Here is a 19,476-nt window from a genome sequence, read left to right as displayed (position 1 = left end):
GCTAACAGTCACGGGTAAAAAGGCATAATAAGCTGACTAACGATCATGAAAAAGTGTTCTCTTATAGGTACTCCTCAAGACAAAAGGAAATAATCATGGTGTTCTTCCAATTATCCGGCGCCTGAAGCTTGTATAAAATATGAAAAACCTTTGCATCCTCCACCTGGATTACTTAAGCTACCCCTAAACAAAAGACCAAGTGACATTTACAGGTAGAATTTGAAGTACAATAGAATCTACAGATTGATCATAAGCTACACAAATGAGCAAAAGGAATGGCCAAAAAATTACGAAGAAGTACCAAATCGTTGAATCAATGGCTGTTTTAGCTTTACACAACAGTATATATCTCTGTATTGTGCAATTCACATCAAAAAGTTGCTACCACCGTACCACATAACTGTATGGAGGATATACAAAATAATAAAAAAGAAACTAACTGGCAGGAGAGTTGACTGTTACATTGATAAAAAGAGGTGTTCAAAACAATACTATGTAAAATGGTGAACGACTCACGAGGCGACTAGACCAAAGAAGCAAGCCTACTCTCCACGAAAGAGGCGGCCTAAATGCCACACACCCGCAAGAGTCCAGAGATCTGCCTCCTCCTTAATCCTATGTAAAATGGTGAACACCATCCAAATCTCCCAGCCAACTGGAATACGGTATGTAACACGGTATTGATTAATTTGTCTTTCACATTCAGACAGATGTAACACGATATGGACTTTATAATTAAGCCGGCATACGTAGGATGATTAAGTTGGATCAATGCGTTTACAGGTGCAATCTAAGACAATGTAATTCTGCTGAAGTAAACGAATAACTAAAAACCCTAATATGCACTGGCCTGAAACACAATAATTAAAAGTATTTTTTAGGGCAAATCACAGGAGCTTTCGTTAAGATATACTCCAGTAGGATTAACACATCACACCACCTAATCAATCGACTCTGTTAAAAGAGCCGCCAACCAGATCCACACAATTTTGCACGAAATCAACACATGCAACACCAAGATGCAGATCACAGGAATACTCCAATATTCAATCATGGTGGCGAAAGCTTGAAACAAAATAAACAAGGAGGATCGAAGGGATTTTAATGGTGGAGTTATGTATTTTTGTGAAATATTTGGAAAGAGAGGAATCATCGTGTTTTTCAGCTAAAGTTTGGATGGCGTCTTAGTTACTTCGAAAATAAAAGAGGATATTTACCAAAGAAATCATGTATAACACCTGATTTAGGCGTTTTTCCTTTTCCATTGTGGTACGATTGCTACGTCTAATTTCTTGTCTATATAAGACCAATTGAACTCTTTAATTTTTCTTTTCTTCTACTCTATAAGACTGAAACCCAATGGATTCCTTTTGCGGGGGAGATTCCTGTCGTGAAGGGATTCCCGTTCCCTTCAGCGCTCCAACAGTTTTCCTTCACGATTCCCTTCACGACGGGATTTTCATGATCATTCCCTTCAGGACAGGATTCTCTCTCCGTTCGCGGCTCTGTTCCCTTCGCGATTCCCTAATATAGTTGAGGATAGTCTAATATATTCGACAGCTCTTCTGCAGTCCTTTAAAACAAATGCAGATCACAGAATCTATGCCCGCAGGAAGGCGGTGCCAGAGCCGGACCGGCGGCCGGCCGTTGCTGCAGACGACCACTTCCACCGGGTAGGGTAGTGATCGCCGGACCGATGGTCGGGCCTGGGACGGACCTTGTCACCGACTCACCGTTAGTTGCGGCCTGCCAACCCCTGGCCGCGGTCCAAATCGGAAGACTAAAAAAAAACGAATGGTTTCGCCCGGGCTCGAACCGGGGACCTTCAGTGTGTTAGACTGACGTGATAACCAACTACACCACGAAACCCTTCTGAATGCGGTGCTCTGTATTCAACTCTTATACTGATACAGACGCACCGACAACAGAGACCAGGCATGTTAAGGAGCACGGCAAGCGTTCTCTGATCCGGTGCTACTCCAGATAAAATGAAGCCGAGATGTTAGTTCAAACTTCAAAGCATGCATAACAAAACCCCATTATTTTCTTCCTTTTTTAGGGCAGAAAAACTTTATATTTTGATCAAGCATATATGTTAGCTTTGCTCCCTGCACACAAACACAACTGGATAAACTTGAGAAGAAAGAACAGAAGCCAGAACAGAGGAATTTTGTGCTGCACTAATCCCGTTGTCATTATCCTTGCTCCGCATATTACTTGAAATGGATCCATTTTCCTCCCGGCTCGCCGCCGGAGGCCGTCCTGCCCCGCACACCCCCTTCCCTCTCCTCCTCCTCTGCAGGCTCACCGGCCCAGCCCTTATTCATGGATTTCGTTATCGTCGCCGGCGGCCGCGCGAAGCCTCATCCTTCCTCGCGTCGTTCCCTGGGCGGCCCTGCTCGTGGAATCATTTGGCGGCTACGGCCAGTTGCGGTGGAGAGGAATGGCGACGGTTTTAGCAGTACAAGAGTGAGGAGGCGACACCTTCTCCGGCCAAAGCTAAGGTGGCACTGCACACAAGCTGTCATTGACTGTCCTCTGTCCTATCTACATCACTTTATTCACAAATCTCATTTGAGGCAATGAATAAATCTCTCCGAATAAACAATCACATAATGCTTTGTTCATTATTTAAAAATCCATTAAATTAATAAACATCAAATAAGAACATAATACTAAATAATTAAAATTAATATACTAAGGGGTAAATGCATTTAAAAGATCAATGTAACTAATCTATCTAAATTTCATAAGAACATTCACAATTAAAGAACTAAGTGTAATAATTAATACTTAATCACACAATGTTTTGTAAGTGATCTTAAATCCACTAAATTGATTAGTGATAATTAATTATGTAATGCTACTTTATTAGAATTAAAATTCGCTCATACCAAGCTAATGTAAATTAGTATAACGATCTGGGTAACTCATCTATGTAGATAGCTATTAACCTAACTCTATTATTAACAATATGAACAATCTAAACTAAAAAAACCAATCCCCGATATGAGATCATCTGCCATAAACTATAATTGAACTTAAATTGGAGCTATATCTTGATCTAAGTAATCTCCATATATTTACAATGAGGTAATTGCAATATATTTTCTAAATTAGAGCTCAATTGGAGCTTTAACTCCTTAAAAATTTATCACCACGAAACAATAATTTATTTTCAAAACCTAGAAAAATCTAGCAAATAAAGCTAACTACAAATAAAATATAGATCAAGGTACTAACCTTAAAGCACCTAAGACATGTAAATTCCTCTAAATTTTGAAGCCTCCAAGCACCAAGTTGCCACAAATGGCTGACACCAAGCAAAACCAGAACTCATCTCTATTTTGCTCGAGCTTGAGGCAGGAGAGATCGACCAATATATATTGTAGTTTGAGACAAAAATTGCCAGTGATAATACTTCATCATTGCTAGTCTGGGACAAAAACTGTTAGTAATAAGGTATTATCACTGTCGGTTCATATTATAAACCAGCAGTAACTCTTACTATCGGTTTGTAATAGAAATATACAGTGATAAGGAGGATATCACTACTAGTTTATGTCATGAACCGGTAATGATATGGGGTATCAATCCGGTTCATAGGACTCAAAGATTGATGGGTTGTTGGAAGTTAGGAACTGATAGTGATACTTTATTGTGAAATCAATAGTAACAACCAGTCGCGGTTTAAGTGTTATGTAGTATTATAGACTTACAGTGGAGGAATCTCTTTTCTAATGTAAATATATATAATGTAAATTCTGGCTCTAAGCTTTGATCGTTGGATTACCTTTAATTTGCTGTCTTTTAGAGGCCTGAGGCCTTAATTAGTAGTTTTCATAGGACATGGTCGCTTGAATCCCAAAATATATAAAGCTTGCACCGAGAACAAAAGGATAACGATTGATAAAAACGGATGCAAATTGTTGCAAGGTTAGGAGATCCAGTGGCAAATGTGCGTGATGATTTCTGAGCACAATTGCAGTTGTTCCCATTGTTGTATTGCACTGCTGCTAAATGAGAATTGATCGATCGTATGTTGAGGAATAAGGTCAGAGGATTTTATACTGACTGTTCTATAAAAAGCAAATGCCATTCCATATTGTCAATGGAGCTATTGTACCCACTGAAACGCAGCTACATATGAGATGGTGATGTGCAGATCTGACATACAAACTTGAAGTATTGCTTCTTCCTTTCAACATATATTTGTATATATTCCTCGTAGAGAATAGCAAATTTGATCTTTGGATGGTGCCGTCTCGACCAGAATATATTCGAGCTTTGCCATATATGCCAAGCTTATCTGGCTTTGCTGGAGACGCGAGTAGATGTCAAAGACAGTGTGCACATCCTGACCTGACCACCATCCATTCAGTTTTTATTTACTTTTTCGAAATGGAGATTCAGCTTTTATCTACATATAGAAGAAACAAAGACTTTCTTGGATCTTGTGAGATGAGCACATTAATTTTGACCCTACGAAAGAGATTTTCTGATGCTGAAATATGCCTAAAAACATTAATTTTGACCCTCTGAAAGAGATTTCTGATGCTGAAATATGCCTAAGAACTTTAATTTTGATCCTCTGAAAGAGATTTTCTGATGCTGAAATATGCCTAAGCACGTTAATTTTGACCCTCTGAAATAGATTTTCTGATGCTGAAATATGCCTAAAGCTAGCCTGATCGGCATAGAACAACAAAAAGTTCGATTTCCTTTTGATTATTGGCTACGCTAGTAGCTTTCATGCATGGTTGACAAATTGGGATACCAATCATTCTGATGATGAGGATATCTTGCTGGATGCTAATGACGAAAATGTTTGGCTCTGATCTTCCGCTTCGTATTTCTTTTTGGTGGAAATAAATAGGCATAGGGGAGAAGCTTAGCATGCATCAACCTTTGTTCATATCCTCCACACTAATGCATTAATGTGTGTACATGATGTAGATTTTTCATAATGCATGAACGAGGAATCAACTGACAAGCAAGGTTAAAAATGCGTTTGAACCATGAAATGCGGAGGTGACCGATTTCCCGGTATTCGTAAAAATCGGTCAAAATTCGATAATAATTTAGCAAAATTCACTCGGTCAAAATGGTTTGACCACGGCAAAAAGCAACCGAATTGTGGATTTAGTAACCGGCTGATTTCACCCATTAATTGCCCGATTTCTTTAGTAGGCGATCGAATTTGTTGAAATTCGATGACATCAAAAACCGTTCGATTTTAACGAAAACCGACCGAATTGGAGCAAAAATCTGGGCACTTCGAATGTACTCTGGGCACTTCGAACGATATCCAACGGGGCAATGGGTGAAATGTCTTTCTTCTTAGTTTATGGGCCAAAGAAATGCTGCATTGTGAACTAAATATCAAATCTCCTTGAATCGAACTAAACGCCGATAGGGATGAAATCCCGAGAATACATGATGACCCCAATATTCTTGAGGAGAAAAGGACAAAAGTGTTGATAAGATCAACACGGTACCAGCAAGCTCTCCTACACTAACATGACCAGAACATTCGTGAAAGAAGTTTTGAACCTGGAGATCTTGTTCTACGACTCATGCAAAGCAAAAAAAAAAAAAAAAGCTACAAACTATCTGCGAAGTAGGAAGGCCATTATAAGGTGATCGAATCCAATCAACCGGGTCATGTAGGTTAGCTATTGTAAGGAGCCGTCCAAACAGTATTTTAGTTAATCATTAAATTGATCATTTATTTAATCATGACTTCAATGATTAATCAGAATATCGCTTCGGTAGTCCCGGCACATGTTTTCTGCCCGGAACACATGCCTTTCTAACATATCACATCACAACAAAGCTTAACAAAGAGCGAGTAATTTAATTATATTATAAGTTCTCAAACATCTACAATTTCTTACAATTTACAGCAAAAGAGAGTCAGGAGGAGACTGAAACTAATCAACTCCTAGATAAAAGAGAGCTATGTAGCGGAAGCTAAAAATATATAAAAAAAAGGATAATGGAGCCTTATACCCTTAGGCTCCATCACAAAAGCACAACCTCCGTATAGTTGCCTATTCATGCCCGCCACAACCCTCAGCGGGCGTGAAGTAGCCAAAGACCAGCTCCTCCTGGCTGGTAGCACCTGAAAGAGCAGCATGGTACAAAAGTACTCGTAAGACTTAATCTATATTGAATACTTATAGATAACCCAACTCCAAGGATTATGAATTGGGATGTTAGCAAGAATACGGCCACATGGTTAAATAAATTTATATGCAAAAGTAAAATTTAACAAAAGCATGTGTGAGCATCTAGACTTAACCCACACAATTATCTAACACATAACCATCAACTGAATATATATGTAAAAGGAACTATAGTAATAATATCTGTAAAGAACCATCTCAACCCAACAACCACTTCAAACCAAACTCGTAACTCTACGATTGTTGCAAATGGACAAAATCATGCTCATGACCTAAAGCGTGGTATTTCAAGATATTTTTACACCCTGCAGGGGGGTATAACTTTACCTACAAGACTCGAGGACCATAGGCTTGAGTGACCACACAGGTCCACCCAAGGCGTACTCATGTCAACCTTTCCTAATAAGTCCCAACCATTTGAATCAGGCATCGCTCAGTGCGGAGCCCACTTAGGTTAGCTCCCGGAGCAACCTCAAGTGTCACTTACAAGCCCGCCTACTCACACCATCAATGTACAAGCTCAAATGATTACATCTACAGAGGTATTCAGCTTATCTTACCATTAGATAGACATGTGGTAAGTACGGTAAGTGCTAGAGCTAACTGCAACAATGATCGATGCTTAAGCGACACAAGCGATCTACGGTGTCCAGGTTTCCCTCCTGACCTACCTCAGGGAACTCCACATCAGAGCAGGAGAAACACCCCTAACACTACTCACATCTCGCTTCATCCTCACTACTCAACCAACCAACAACATCAACCCAACACTGTTATCAATATGACAGTAATTAAAGCCTATAGCTCGTGAATGGGGTTGAACCACCACTCGACTTCTATCAAAGAATCTATGCACTAAGCATTTTGGTTAACTTTTAAACTAGACCATCATCAAGTTAAACCGCGGTTACAAGGAGATGGATCACCAATAACTCAAGACTGGGTCTAATGCATCAACATAGGTTCTACCCATACAAGACCTGATGTTGACTCAACAACATGCATAATGTACATAAAGCATATTTTATCACATTAGACACATATGATCCAAATTAATAGGAGAATCATACTTAGATGCTTGTCTTGATACTTAGGCAGCTATCTGATGCTACCCACACAGAATTCAATAAACCCGTGTGGCTCGGTATCACCTTCAACCACACCCGCTTCATGCTCCAGATCCTCGATCACTAAAGAAAAATGCATGCAATAATGAGCATGAATGAGGTGCAATAATGTATGCTACAATATGCATAACAACAAGCTAAAAGTGAAAGACATGCAAAATAATGGTAAACTTTGCGATCTAAACTACTTCGGAAAGATAACATGGGGCCGGAGACTCTAGGTCGAACTCGGAACTTCCGAGTTCCGGAACCTCCGGATTGTACTCCGGACGGGGGTTCTCGGTTAGCCATTTATGAATTAACTCAGAAGGTCCGGGCTGAGTCCGGAACCTCTGGGTTAGGCTGGAATGTCCGGGTGAGGCTTCGAGCGAGGATTCTCTGCTAAATCTAAATTGAATTAACCCGGACCCTCCAGGTTGGACGGATTATCTGGGTGAGGCTCCGAGCAAGGGTGCTGGGTTAAAAGCACCGCGAATTACCTGGACCCTCTGGGTTTAACCTGAACTATCCAAGTTAGACAAACATGTACTTCTCGATGATCTTCCTCAGCCGATTCGACTCGCATGTTAAATCTATCCTACAGGAACATATATATACATTATACAAAGTGTTTTAGACTCAACTTGCACCCTAAACCCTAACAATTTTAGAGCACAAATCATCATGGTTTTCACTGTTCTACTCGGACTATCCGGGTTGTCCAGAGAGGCTGCTTTCAAGGGGAAACTCGGCCGATTTGATTTGTGAGCCTCTCCAAACCAAAGGGAATCATGTTTGAGATAATTCATAGAGTCTAGAACTCACTCACCAACCTAGAAACACGATTCCTAACACAAATCTCATCCGAAACCTCTCTTTTTGCTCCAAAACTCAAGAATCAAGAACTCTGCAAACTTAGCTCCAAACTCGAAATCGACCCACCAATTCATGAATTCTTGCTGAGGGAAGCCTAAGGGACTTACCCACGGTGCTTGTGGAGGTTGGTGACTATCGGGTGATGAAGGAAACGAAGAAATCGCCTGCGAAGAGGAGTCCAACTGCGGTTCCTTGTGCTTCAAGCAAGAACACCAAGAACGGCTCGAATCTTTCGAGAAAACGAAAATGAATTGGATAGATGAGGATCTTAGGAGGTAGTGATCGCGTACCACATGCATACCTCGATTTAGCTTCTAAAGGGAGGAATCAAGGGAGAAAGAGAGAGGGATTGAGAGGGAGGGGGCTGCTTCCTCCTTGGCCGGTTGGAAACGGGAGGGAGTGAGGGAGAGAGAGGGACTTGGTGGGGGCTACTACCCCAAGAGGAGATGTGGTGGTTAGCCACCCTTTGGGCTCCACATGTAGAGAAAGAAGCTCGTTTCAATTGTGAATCATTTCTTCTCTCCCAAATTTGTTTCTCTCTTCCAATTGACTTAAAACCAAGTGCTCTAATGCTCCGAAACAAAACAAAATTACACCTAATGCTTATGAAGCATGATTAGCCTTAATTATGTAATTACGGCTTACATGATAGCTATGGAAGATGATTAGTCCTTAAAAATTCTTAAAATATCGACCAACTTCATACGTTCTATGTGTAAGTACTTAGCGTATATTTTGTAATGTTCATTATCATAATATTAGTATACATCTTTTCGCCTATCCTCTAACGAATACCTTTAAAAAACTAACATAAGCCACAATTTGAAACTTATACTTACATGCACAATCGGTTTTTTGACTGCCCATCCAAAACTCCTTCCCCGATAGCCAGTCGGGGGTTTCGTGTACATTAGGAGTACAAAACTTTTCGTGCATATCTCTTTCTATTAAGAATGGAAGAAATTTTCTTTTAGGAATTGTGAAGGACCTTATCGGATCCCTGAATGCTGGAAAACTCAGACATTTTACGCTTGGAGTCGAGCTTAGGGTCATCGCGACAAATGTCCCGATAAGAAATTTTGCAAACCTCAAAACTATCTGAATGAGATGATGGATACTTGTTAAAACTTTCTTGTATTCAAAAGAAGGATTATAGTCATACACAGGTATTATAGTAGAAGTAATATCTTCTATTTAACAAGATTTTTTAGCTCTTTTATACGTAAGGGAATGGAGAGATGATTAAAAAAGTCGTAAAAGAGCTACCCGACGAAGAGGAAGGAGAGACTACCCTGGCTCTCTTGTCCAATGAGAGGTCAAGGTCAGTAGTGCCCCAACTCCCAGCTAAACTCGATGGTGTCGTAGCCTGATATCATCGACATCTCCGGCGACGACGATTTGGACTCTCCACCACCGGTTGCTGCTCTACAACAACAGTTCAGGGAGAGATTGGCTCCCAACCATCACCGCCGGATTCACCGCCTTGGCTACTCCTTTCAACCACCCTCACCGGAATAACACGAGGACGGAGAGGATGAAGTGACAAGTGTCTTTCTGTCTTTAATGGAGACGCCATCGGACACCTCCTTCTTCTCTGCCTCAACCGCTGGTTCTTCCTCCTCTATTTCCGCCTCCAAAATATTCCAGTCCACCTCATCTTGGACATAGGATGTTGGGGGCTTGCCATCTTTAACTAGGATGCCGTGAGTCATAGTCCTTTCTTCAACCTTCTCATCGGAGGAGACGTTGATGACCTTCACAACTGAACCAGATTATGTGGGAGACGATGGAGGGGTGAGGGGTGTGTACTTGGGGTAAGAAGGTGAGTAGTCTGGAGAAGAGGGCGTGTACTTAGGAGAAGGAGGATAATCAATGATCAGACTTGAGTTTAGTGCAACTATGATCCAAGGCCCGAAAGTTTATATAAACCAACGGGTCAGGAGACGAGACGCCTCACCTATCGAGCTTTAATTCCGGACGCTACTACATTATGAGTCACGGGCACCCATGCGACACTCGATCATCAAAGCTACATCATTTCAGCTAACCAACGTGGACAAAGAGGCGAACTTCGGTGCAGTTATTTACCTGTTGGGTTTTTCCAGGGCATAGGAGCAGTCGAAAGGATGGAGCAGCGATTCCTTCGCATTCATGACGAAGAACCTTTTTCACCACCATGTAAACATTCTGTTGCCACGGTTCAACTTCCAAACCTAACCAACAACGAGCCTTATCTCCCTTGTATTTGGCAAGGATAGGATAATTTTTAGGCTGATTAGAAAACCTACCTGGATGTCACAAAGAATCCAACACTCTCTTGAGAACTCGGAGGCTTTTTCCCAAGTAGGTGATCATAGAATCTAGGAAACCTTGTTAGATGTTTCATCCTAATCGAAAATCCGAGTCTAATTGATTATATGATCAGACAAAAATCTTATCTTTGCTGACTATATACTTGAGCCATCGAAGCCTCACTTCACATGCTGATGGGGAGGGGGGGGGGGCTTGATGATGAATCCAGGTACCCAGGGTGTCCCGTAATTCTCGAAGCATACCTTTATCTTTAGGAAGGGGATCCCTGAAAAAAAAGAAACTATCCTCATAGAAGCCCATACAAACCAACAAAAGCAAAGGAAGAAGTCGGCAACTAGCTTTAGATCCATCTATGCTAGCCACACCCCCTTGTAAAAGGCTATGATCAATACAAGCAAACATAATATAGAGTTATTATCCTCAAGAAGGTTTGAATCTGTCTAAAAACCCATGTGTGTTCACCTTACGATTAGTCTACTCAAAGCATTCCCTATTCTTCAACAAGTTCTTTAGTTGTCATGCCTTAAATATCATTATCCAGAATACATATCACCCTAGTATTTACTTGTCGTGAACTATATTAACATTCTATGACGCCCTGATATCTAGCATGCTTAGGATGGAATACACCTCTTTGGAGATATCGCTAGTGAAATACATCTCTTCAGAGATATCGCTTCAGTGAGTAATCAATTCAACTCATATGTCATAAATCTTTGATGATTGTGGAATCCTTGATGTCGTTTGGGATATGATGAGTGGTGTGTAAAATGGGTAAAAACCGTTTTGACGGGGGCAAGTACAGTAGTCCTTCATAGAGGATGCTCTTGGGGGCTTGAGCTACATCTATGATATTCATTGCTAGTTGAAAATGTCTGCCCCACCTGTATAAATACCGAATCATTACACTGTCATGCTAAGCCACCCCAGTGCAACCATGCTCCTGTATGAGTAGGACTTGACTGTTATTTCTCCCAACCGAGCTGGACATCCTACTAGGAGGGCAGTGAGCAACGAGGACGGAAGTAATTCTCTGGCTCTCTACTTGGGTGTTGCAGGACCGATAAAGCCTAAAGGGATCTAGTATCGGGTTCAAGGGCTCTGGTACTTGGTGGGCCTCGAAGTAGTTATCCGGCAAAGAAAGGTGAATGAAGTGTCTTGGTATGACTCGCTCCTCCACTTGTAACGCAGGCTGAGCATATCATGTAGGTACAGTATACAATATCTATATAATATAAATGTATTCGAATAGTCAAGTTCACTGTCATAGACATGCAAAGCAATGACCTCACTTGGTAAGACTCAGGGAGTGTGTGTATCTTGATGAGTGAGTGTGTTGACTAGATGTTCATATGAGGTTGGTGGCTTGATGTGCCAGGAGCTGTGTGGTAATTGAGGTACACCAGATACAATGATAGAGACTACGGTGTGAGGTATAATCCTAACCGAAACCCCTAGATCTATCTTGTTACATTGTTTAAATTGTTTCAAAGTTAACAGTAGAGATTACAACTGAATATCTGCATGAAACTGCTTTACGCTTAAAACTAAATCATAAAGCATTATCCTTGAGCTGTCCTTTATGCATCTATCAACACCTTTAAATAGTATAGAGCTTGCTAAGTACCTTGCATATTCACTCTTGCTATCATTTAGATGAGAAAATGGATGCCAACTTTGCTGGAGACGAATGCGCAGATGAGGAGCAGATTAGCGATCACGTTCGCACCCTAACTGTCTATGACTTTGAGTAGTTGTTCCGTTGTGTTTTTGATGGCTGGTAAGTCAGATTTGTAATATACTATATAGTTTAAAGACCTTTGTATTGTTGTAAACCTTAAGACTTTTATATATAATATATGACTATGATATCACGCTTAGTGTATTATGTGTATTAGCTATTTGATCTAGAAATTAATATATGAGACATAAGAAATCTCAAGAATGAGATCTTACGCTATGTGAATAGATATGTGAAGTGATGTGAGTATATAGGTCTACGTGTTGTATTGGTGCTTCTTAAAAAACTACTATCACCAAGCGTCCTTAATTAGGCACCACCTGTGCGGATGGATTTGTTGTGCCGTTCGGACGGGCCTCACCTTTGAGTGACTGGCTAGAATCAGCTGCAAGCCCGCAAGGGCACATCAGATGATGGGCGGTAATTTTTTTTCTCGTGCAAGCACACATCAGATGATGAACGGCAAAAAAAAAAATTCTCCTTCAAGCAATGCAAGTGGGCATATGTTGTGATGTGCATGTGCGCGTTACCAAGGTTTCAAAGCCCTGACGGTTTATTCGATATTCGCGGTTTTCGACAATAATTCGATAAAATTCAGTAGAAATCGATCTAATTTCGTAATTTTTTTAAAAAATTTTGAATTTGAATTTAACCGAAAACTGATCGATTTCTGAATGCAAACCGCAGCGAATTAGTCGGTAACCATAAATATCGAGCGGCCGACGCATTTTGAAACCCTGCACGTTACCCTCGGAGAAAACGACGACCCAACAGCAAGAACAGACTGAACAGTACCGCTGTCAAATGGACAAATGTTATGTATGAAACACTCGAACAAAAATTATGCACAAGTTCAATTAGCAAACAGAATTTAAAATATTCATAATTTCTTCCATTTTCATATTTTGCCTCTGAGAAGCAAGTTAATTGAAGATCTACGTGGTCCAGCAAAGCCTCTCAGAAATGTGAATATGCGACTCTAAACATGGAGAAGAAGTCGAGCTCGAAACCATGTGTGCTACAAGATGATCCAAGGATCCAAGGTAGAGGGAAGCCGCGGGAAAGACCGCGGATGCGAGAGCCTGCCTGACGATTCACCATCGATCCAGCTAAAATGAGACCTCACCGTTAGCATCATCAGCAGCCAACCTGGACAGGCAGAAGTTCAGTACAACATTACTTGATTTCAATAAATGGAAAAATCACTTCTCGATGCCTTAACGTTACTACGTTAGCACATACACCATTGTATGCTATGAATTGCTCAATGTAGATAAGTGTCTGGCTCACTACCTGATGCTTCATCCATGACGAGTCTGAACCTGCGAAATACTCGGCTGTTGCTGTTGTCGTGCTCTCTGACCCATCGTCCACTTCAATCCTGCGTTGCAAACTTGCATCAGGATACAGGCAACGCCGGCGGTGCCGACGACGAAGAGGGCTGCGAGGTACGAGTCGACGCCCCCGCGCGTCTCCCAACGGACGCTTTGCCCAGACCAGAGCGCCCTGTTCTTGAAGGAAGCGGCGACGGGGTTTCCCGCGCCCTCGACCGGCGGGCTCACCGCCGAGCCCCGTGCTCCGCCGCATCACGCTCCCGCGGTCCAGCCGACCTGGGCCTCGGGCCTCCGCCGTGGCGTCGTCCAGCTCCCTTGTCTGCCTGTCAAGGACGACGAGCCCCGAGTGCAACCCACGTCCGATCTGGGCCGTAGGGGTTGGATCGAACGGCCGTGATATACAATACCGACCACCCTCCGCTGCACGCCGTGGTTCGCTGACGCGCCGCCGCGTTCCGGAGGCGGATCCGCTTCCCTCCCCTCCCTCCTGGAGCCTCCAATCAGGACGCCACCTGCTTGAACTGACAGAGGAAACAGAGGTCGACAGCTGCTGGCAGCACTGAGCACTGGTAGCTTCCCCTTATTTGCAGAGGAGGTAAAGAGGTTGTGTCGTTTGGACGGAGAAGTAAATGTTATAGGACCTGTTTAGATAGATTTTTATAAAATATTATCTATACTATAATATTATCTATATTATTTATCTCATGATTTAATAGTTGAACTAAAGAGAAGAGAGAAGAAATAAACACGTATTATCACAGAAAATAGAATCTTATAGGACCAAATCCTATAGAATTTGCTTTATTCGGACGGGGATCGCTTTTGAGCGACTGACAAGAATCAGCTGCAAGCCTGCAAGCACACGTCAGATGATGGACGCCGAATTTTTTTTCTCTCCTTAAAGCAATGCAAGATGGGCATATGTTGTGAGGTGCGCATTACCCCTGAAGAAAACGACGACCCCACATCAAGAACAGTACCGCTGTCAAATGGACAAATGATATGTATGCAACACTCGAACAAAAATTATGCACAAGTTCAATTAGCAAACAGAATTTAAAATACTCATAATTTCTTCCATTTTCATATTTTTGCCTCTGAGAGAAGCAAGCTAAATAAGTTAATTAATTGACGATGTACGTGGTCCAGCAAACTAAAACTGCCTCTCAGAAATGTGAGTATGCGCGACTCTGAACATGGAGATTGAGTCGAGCTCCAAATCATGTGTGCTACAAGATGATCCAAGGATCCAAGGTAGAGGGAAACGCCTAGCATGAAGGAGAAGAGCCACCCGGGCTAGCCAAGGAGACTGCCTATGATGAATCACCTGCCTGCCTGACAAACTGCAAGCGAGGCGAGCGAGGCCACAGGCAAGTCATCCTTGGCTATCAGGATCGACTCTTATCACCATGCAAGGCCTTCTCCTCTTCTTCCTCTATCTTGGCTTGAGATCTAAACCTCTATCTATAAAGGCACTTGGCTTGCTAGCTCAAGCTTTTGTTCTGCTACGGCTGTGCATGACACTGCATGCTTATTTATAGCCTGATGCCATCTGCAGTGGACAAGAAGAAAGCAAAAGCTAGATTTTTGTTTCACTTTCACAGTTGACACCGCTATATATGTCAGAAAAATATATACACACAGGATATGTTCCTGTAAGTGATTGGGATCACTCATGGCCCACCTTTTCGCCGCCATTTGTGGTAGCTACCTGGGAATATTTTTTATACTTATCATAGGGAGTGCAACGACGACACGTACTTTGACCTTGGCCACAGAACCTAGCTACATGTATTTGATCAACAGATTGACACATGTATAGCATATATACTTTTTTAATAATAGAAATATACTTTTGATCTCTGTACCAATAAGATCTCCAAGTTATGTGCACTCATTGTTTTTAGATAGGTACTAAAATTCACGTCCAAATGACTCAAATCGGAGCAGTCTAGACATATATCTACACTCTCAACCACCTAAGCTAGACTCAGTTACTTAGTAGATATACTTACCGAATTTTTTTTTTATATCTTGATCAATTGATGGATGAATATGCATGGAGTACATGTTATTGTCAACTGTCAAGTAATGTTTTATTGATAGTTCATTGGCCTGAAATCAAATAGAGAGAATCTGGTTATCAGATATGATTTCGCAGTCCTACCAAATACTCTCTTCGTTCAAAAATAATAGACATATTTTATTTTGAAAAAATCAAACTTCGTATACTTTGAGTAACATTGAATCAAATTATAAGAATATTTAATGTATAAAAAATATACAATAGCTTCATAATTTAAAATAATTTCGCACTATATAGATTTTATAGCTATAACTAATATATTTTGTGAGAAAATCTTAATCAAAATCTAACTTTGAAGATCAAACTCAAAAGAAATAAATCTATTATTTTTGAATGGGGTGAGTATATCCTGTAGGCTGGATATGCGTGCTAGTTTTGGAAATGAGAATAGTTCCTTCTTATCTTGCCAAAAGGTGGCAACGCTGACCTTTGAAAAATGGCAGGTGCGCTGCACTTCAATTATATACTGGAAAGAAAAGGTTCTGTACACACAGGATTGTTTAAACTGGATCTATGATGTAACCATTGACAGTAGGGTTGTTCAAGGAGCTAAGTTAAATGCTGTCATTTCTGGATGCTACTTAATTTGTCTGAACATCGGTTAACCTTTTCTTTGCGTTTGACAGAAATTTTTTGTGTCTAATCTTGTAGATCGAATTGATGCAAATCTGAAGCAGAAATGTTAATAGTATAAATCGTTCCACGCTTCCTGCTGCAAAGCCTCATCGCTCTGTTATTACGTGTAAGGGGACTGAAGAACATTGATACAAGAATTCGGAGTTGTTTGAGGTAGTAGAACCTTCATGTGTTTTTGTCCTCTTTTAACGGGAAAGTAGAAGCTCCTCTGGTGCTTTAAAGTAGATAAGAAACTTACATAAGTTTGATCTTACAGAGTTCTACAGAATAACGTAAGTGCTGTGAAGTACTTACTAATAGACTGAAATGCACTGTAGCTAATCTGGCAAAACACACTGCTAGCCCCCTTTCTCAGCTTCAACATAAGCAAGCCTCTTTTGTTGGATGACTTTCAAAACCCGATGCGCAACATTTTTTTTATGGAGAAGACGCGGGAGAGCACATTTTCACATTAAGAAGGAAATCAAATGCTCAGAACAACCGGTTTTACAACCACAACCCATGGGCAACTTGATTTGCAGTCAGTTCAAGACGTTGAAATAAGACTTCTATTACACTTTTACTATAGGAGGGTCGCCATCAAGGATACCCGACGCTTTTGGGCTCCATCGGTCTAAGCCCGAGGACCATCAGGATGAGGATCCCTCCGAGGCCCAATGGCTTCGGATCCCTCCAAGGCCTAATAACTCCTGAGGCCACCAAACCTTCAGAAAGATCAACCAAGAGGGGGCCCGCATGCCCCCCACTTGCAGTGAAGTGACCGACATTTAATACCCATCAAGTGGTGGACGTCTGACACGCTGGTGCAGTGTGACACTAGGATAAATGACCAGCCGCTGGGACAACTGCCTCACTAACCGTAGCGATGATTTACAGGGTTGTCCCTATGGCATGTTATACAAGAAAGGAACTTTCATGTCTACTAGCCTCATATAGTCACGTTTGTACATTCACTCAGAATATCAGTATAAATACTGACCCTTGGCCACCCAACCAAGGGGATGGATTTTTCCTAAGAACTCTAGGCACTCTTACCCTTTCTACTTCTCCTCCAAGCTTGACCCACTCAAATAAGTTGGTTCTCACCGCACTTTGTTCGTGGAAGACATTTTCTTTCACCAACAACTCGCGCCATCCATAAGGAGAGAATAAGTGTAGAAGCACTGGGAGAGATGGGATGCCGCTAAAGAAGAAAACTGCCAGGGCGACGGCCCTGGCGGCTGACTCCCTGGCCACACCAATGCGAAAGTCCACATGACCGTTGTGACCAAGCTCATGCTACGCCGACGCCAGCCCTTCAGCCGGCTGAAATGACGGCCTCGCGGCCACCAGCGATCCAGCCACGACCATATTAGGGGCTGGTGTTAGGGGCACCGCCATTCTGGGGGCCCTTCAACAATAGCAAGGTGTGAACCTCGCTGCATCCCAAGGGGTTGCAGCTGAGGCCACAGCCACACAGGCTGCCATGGTCAACCAGCAGGTGCATGTGGTGGCCCTCCAGACTCAGCTAGAGAAGCTGCAAGCGGCCCTGCGGGCCGCACAGCCACCTACCAACATGACTGTGGTAGCGACTGTAACAGGCAATGTTGTGCTGGCCCAGGCGTCGGGGGCCAGCGAGGGCTTCATCATCACGACATATCATCACCGCGCGCCATCTGCGGCTGACCAACTAGCGGCGGAGCCTCGGGCCCATCGGCGCGTGTGAGGATCAGTGATGTCCTAAGAGGGGTTGAATTAGGACATTTAAAAACTAATAGCTCCAAAAACTTCACAAAATAAACTCATCTCAATTTCTATCTAAATGTACTCTAGGTTTATCTAGTGTATCTACTCTACCGCTCAAGAGAATTGCAACCTACTCAAATTGTAAGAATGTAAATACGGAAATATAAAAAAGGTAGAGAGACAAACTCGACACAAGTGATTTTTATCCCGTGATATCGATAGTACGAATACCACCCCTAGTCCACGTTGGAGCTCCACCAAGAATATGCTCCCGGTCAGCACCCGATCATGACTCTTGAGCCACCGAGGCAAGGACTCAAGTCGGATGAGCCACCAAGGCAAGGTCTCATCACTAACCTCTCTTTCGATCACTTGCCGCCATGATCACTTCAGAGTTTAAGCCACTAAGGCAAGGGTCTCTGTGTCCCTATATATGTGTCTCGCCGCCGCTCCACACTAAGTCGGAGGGTCAACAAGCTTGAGCCATCAAGGCCTAAGATGCCGGCGAGTCACCAAGACTCCAAGACGCCAGCATACCACTTGGTACAAGCTAGGATCACTCTTTGATCCCTTCTTCAAGATGCAACACCTAACTACAACTCACTCTAGGCCTATAAGCACTAAACACTCTCTAATCTTTTGGTTAATCGCCTTAGATGATCACTTTAAGCACTTTGGTGGCTTTTATGTCTTCTTAAGTGTCTATGAGATTGCTTAGACTCTAGCAGCATGCCACACCTTCAAGTGACTGAGTATAGAAGTATTTATAGCCTCAAACTCACCAACTAGCCATTTTCCTAATAGCTCAGAAAAGCTATTAACACCAGATGATCTGATGAGAATACTAGTACTAACACCGAATCATCTGGTGAGTACAACCTTAGAAACTAGCCATTGAAACTCCATTCAATGCCTCTATGAACACCAGACACTCTGATGTACCTTCGAATCCATCATCGGACCTTTCAGTGAATTATCTTGAGCCATCCGAGCCTTTACAGTCTCTCTGTGTAAAATGCTCTGGTGCATTCATCTTTAGAGAAGCAAACCTTCCGGTGGGTTGTTCTTCATTCTTCAATACTTACAGTCGTCTTTGCAAGAAATGCTCCGGTGTGCACAAACCAAGCACCGGACCGTCCGGTGGGTTGATCTTCGGTCTTCTGCACTTGTATTCTTCTCTGCAGGAAATACTCAGGTGTTGCCCAGTGCAGATCACCAGACTATCCGGTGAGGTCCTCAGCCTTTCCCCCCTTTATCAGAAACACTCCGGTGGTCTCCTGTCCTATTCACCGGACTATCCGGTGAGGCTATCAGCCTCTAGACACAATGCTCCGATGAGTGCTAATTCCTCTACACCTGACCTTTCAGTGGGCAAATCTTCCTGTGACTTTTTCAATTCAGTCAAACTTTGTCCCGGCTACGGTGGCTTCTTGATGTATTTCATCCATGAGACCTACTAATATATATTCTT

At 42.2% G+C, this 19,476-nt stretch overlaps 1 non-coding gene across 1 annotated transcript; it reads right to left on the bottom strand.

The window, feature by feature from the left end:
* Nucleotides 1–1,795: 1,795 nt before the first annotated feature.
* TRNAV-AAC (transfer RNA valine (anticodon AAC)) lies at nt 1,796–1,869 on the bottom strand. Its single transcript has one exon. It is a non-coding gene; the product is annotated as a tRNA-Val (tRNA).
* Between the last annotated feature and the right edge of the window lie 17,607 nt (nt 1,870–19,476).

This window comes from Phragmites australis, chromosome 16 (genome assembly GCF_958298935.1).
Source record: "Phragmites australis chromosome 16, lpPhrAust1.1, whole genome shotgun sequence".
Lineage (NCBI taxonomy): Eukaryota > Viridiplantae > Streptophyta > Magnoliopsida > Poales > Poaceae > Phragmites > Phragmites australis.
Note: the sequence above shows the minus strand (reverse complement) of the source record. Positions and strands in the feature narration are given on the sequence as shown.